The sequence below is a fragment of the Nycticebus coucang genome, chromosome 11, assembly GCF_027406575.1.
Source record: "Nycticebus coucang isolate mNycCou1 chromosome 11, mNycCou1.pri, whole genome shotgun sequence".
NCBI lineage: Eukaryota > Metazoa > Chordata > Mammalia > Primates > Lorisidae > Nycticebus > Nycticebus coucang.
The window spans coordinates 17,449,015-17,453,387 of record NC_069790.1 but is presented as its reverse complement, the minus strand read 5'-3'; positions in this window follow the sequence as shown (position 1 = coordinate 17,453,387).

Sequence of the window (4,373 nt, the reverse complement as noted above, 5' to 3'; positions counted from 1 at the left end):
CTCCCAAGAGGTGGTTATAAAAAGACTGTGGCTTCCACCCTGGTGATTTCTCTTCCCGTTTCTCTCATCTGCCTACTCACAGGACTGCTGGTTGCCATGTTGTGAGTTGCCCTGTGCATAGACCCATGTAGCAAGGAACCAAGGGAGGCCTGCGAGCGACAGGCTGTGAGCAGCTTAGGCCCTCAGTGCCCATGAGAAACCAAATCCTTACAGCAACCAAGTGAACTTGAAAGAAGATCTTTCCCCAGTTGAGTGTTTAGATGAGACTCAAGTCCTTGGAAACAGTGTGGCTGCAACTTCCTGGAAGACCTTAAGCCAGAGACAACCAGCTAAGCAGTGACTAGACTTCTGACCCACAGAAACTGTGACATAATAATGCTTCGTTAGGTTATGCTGCTAAGTTGGGGGTAATTTTTTACACATCAATAAATAATACAGGAAGAGAGGATGAAAAAGTAATAAAAAATAGATTTCACTTTTTATATCACGCCTTCTATACTACATGGATTTTCTCATTATGTATATAATATATATGTAAATATAATGTTTACTCTTTAAAGTATTGTCCACAGGGGTTATTTAGGCCAGTAGATTATTGTACATACTATAGATGGGCTCAGTCAACATAAACTCCAATGCTCCTATTGCCTTCCAACGCCACAGAAACTAGAAAACTTAAAAACAAAACAAAACATTTTTCCAGACTTTCTGGAAGCTGGGACCTCATACATGACCTAGCTTTCACCAAGCAGACATGCTGCTTGGATAAAATTTCAAAGGAAATTAGCACTGTTTGGTAGTCGCATGTTCTAGCCGGACTTACAGGAGATCTCTGTTGCTCTACAGTCACTGTGGCAAAGGCTCTATGACCTGCATAGAGAAGAGACTCTAGTGCACAGCATTCAAAGTGTCAAGCCATAGAGGGAATGGCTGTGGAGATTCCATGGGGCTCCATGGAGCAGCTGGGTGTTAGAATATGGTGCCATTGTTCCCGTGGGACGACATCCAAGATCAGAGTTTAACTCACCCCTTCTCCCTCCTGCCCCTCCGCTCTTTCTCAAATAGGTTAAAGTATTAACTTACTAATTACTGATAATGTCAGTTAAATGTTTTTGATATATTCACACCTCAAATGATATACATAAAGCCTCACTTATTTTTGTTCAAGGTAAATTAACTTTACCTTGATGGCTTTACTTTCCCTGTACATCTATACTCTTTCTTCCAGTTTTCTTCTGCCTTTTCTCTTTTCTCGAGAGTGAAAGAAGGTGGCACTGTCCATAATTACACTGGGACAAGAAGAGTAGTCAATGAATCTTCGTTCGTGCCTTACAAGTAGGGTTGTATTTTTGGCAGCTCTCTCCATCAGACCGGGAAATATGCTTATAATTTTTTTTTAATTAAAATGTAAGATCAAAATTGAATTAGTTTTTCTTTCAGTAAGTTAAAGTACATAGAAAACTATAGAAGGAAAGTATGCAAAAACATCGGCATTTTTAGATTCCACAGATAAATGAGCCCACACAGGACCTGTCTTTCAGCATCTGGTTTATTTTACTTAACATAATGTCCTCCAAGTTCATCCATGTTGTTGCAAATGACAGAATTTCCTTCTTCTTCTTCTTCTTTTTTTTTTTTTTTAAGGCATATACCACATTTCATAAATCTAAGGAAACTGAACTCACAGAAGTAGAGCTAGAATGGTGGTTACCAGGGGCTGGGAGTGGATGATGTGGGTCAAAGGATTCAACATTTCAGCTAGGTAAGAGGAATAAGTTCAAGGATCTATCTTATGACATGGAGACTATGATTTATAACAATATATTAAATTCTTGAAAATTGCTAAGAGAATAGATTTTAGGTGTTCTCGTAACAAAAAAATAATAAGTATGTGAGACAATGAATATGTCGATTAGCTCAATTTAGCTATTCTACAATGACTACATATTTCAAAAAATCATGTTGTACGTGATAAATAAATATAAGCAATCACTATTTGTCAATTAAAAAATTAATTAACTTTTAAAAATGTTAATATTGGGGTGGCGCCTGTGGCTCAGTTGGTAGGGCACTGGCCCCATATACAGAGGGTGGTGGGTTCAAACCCAGCCCCGGCCAAACTGCAACCAAAAAATAGCCGGGCGTTGTAGCGGGCGCCTGTAGTCCCAGCTACTCGGGAGGCTGAGGCAAGAGAATCACCTAAGCCTAGGAGTTGGAGGCTGCTGTGAGCTGTGATGCCAGCTGAGGGCAATAAAGTGAGACTCTGTCTCTAAAAAACAAAAATGTTAATGTTGGCTACTTTCAGATGATAAGATAATGGGCGATTTTTATTTCCTGCTTCTGTATATTTTTCAGACTTTCCTAATTTCCTCCATTATAAGTGAATTATTTTTTAACTAGAAAGTAAAACTTACCCAGAAATTTAAAAAGTAAAGCTTTCTTCATAACCCACCTAAATGAACATACTTTAATATTTCAGAAAAGTTGCATCTGTTCAGAAACTGAGTATTTTCTCTAACAGATTCTCAGATTGTAAACAGTCACTGCGAGATGGTTTATTTCTGACCGAGAGGGAGGGAAAAGTCAATTCATGGGTCCATAGAGCAGGGGGCAGGAGGTGAGGGGACGGGAAGCCCAGGAATTTTAGAAGGTCTTACTAAGAATCTCCAATTCGGAAGACAGAGGCTAAAGATCTGGGGAAGCAAAGAAAGAGAACGGGGCTCAGTCCCTCAGGACTGGGCAGCAGCAGGTGTCTATGTGCCACTCCCCATCACACAGACTCAGGCTCTGTGAGCGGCTGGACTGTGGCCGGGCTGTGCTCTGCTAAGTCATCAGCAGGTGTGTACATGTGAAGACAAAGTCACCAGATTGCCTAGTGTCAACCCCAGCCATCAATCACCAGAGGAGCTCTCCCTACGAGGGCTTCTTCCCAAGGAAACCCAGGAAAACCCCTGTGTCTGAGGGATTCACACAGGAGGCCCAAAGCAGGGACAGTTTGGTATCACTGCCTGAAGCAGAGGACATAAATACAACAGAATCAAATACATACTAAAAATGACCACTTCACCAGACACACGGACTTCAAGTCCCCCCCCCCCAGGTGGGGCCCTCGAGTCAGTATTTTAATAAGCCCTCCCGGCGATTCTGATCCCATGCTAAAGTTTGAGAAGGACTGCCCCCAAACAGTGAAATAAACATGGGGTGGCTCATTAACTCCACACAACACTAAAATCATTTGAGTATGAAGGTAACAGACCACTGTCCCGTATCTGTATAAACTCAGGAAATACACTTCTCATGGGTATTAGAAAGGGGGTAATTGGATGAAGGAATCCAGTTCTGCTGCTGAGGTAAGCGCTAAGGTAATAAGGGACAGCAGGACACTTGGCGATTAGCAATGGGCTGGCAGGGCATGGACGCCTGGGCCAGAGCTGGGTGGAGGAAGCAGGCCTGGGTCTTGGGGAAGGAGGTGCTGCCTGAGACTCTAGGATCTGGGCCTGAGATCCCACTGGGGTGGGAGGGAAAGACAGAAAGACTCTGCTTCCCCCTTCCTCATCCTTCCAGTTTCTGGCCAGACCCTCCTGCTGGCCAAAACTAGCTTAAAAACCAGCCAAACTGAGAATCTTGGGAAATGTTACACAGAGGAAAAGCCCTTCTGTGATTCACAGCACAGCAGGGGAAGTGTGGGGGAGGACTGAGGGTCCTTAGGCCCAGGACGGGTGAAAGTCTTTGCCCAATCTACTGAATGACAAATCAAAATAAGTGACCGAGCGAGGGAGTGGTCTGAAAAGACTGGGGTCAGGGCCATCTTCATGGGCTTACAAAGTAGTTGCATAGGGTTCTGTGCTTAAAAGGGCCCCACGCAGTCTAACTCAAACAAAGGCCCTACATTTTCATTTTGCACTGAGCCCTACAAATTAAGTAGCCAGCCCTTACAGTCAGCATTAAAGTATTTAAACATAGAATGATCGTGTGCACAACGCAGAAGGCAAATGTTATACTTATATACATATACATAATGTTACAATAACTTAACAATAACAGACAAATGAAAGTCTTGATATTTCCAACAAAACCTTGCAACTGACAGCAGAAGTTAGTCTAAGCAAGTGAATTCCCTAAGTAGACCCCTTACGAAGTCAGGGAAACTGACTTGAAATGTTCACATGTAAGTATATTACTTAAAGTTGAAATAAGATCAGTCTTAATAATTTTCAACTTACCACAGGGAAAAGAGTGAGATGACCCAAAAAACAAAATAAGGACATGTAGCAAAGATAGGAAAAAGACAGCACACTTACACAAAATGTGAGTGAAATTGTCTATAGCAGTAATTTTTTTTATGCCGTGAAAAATTTTAAAGATCATTAATT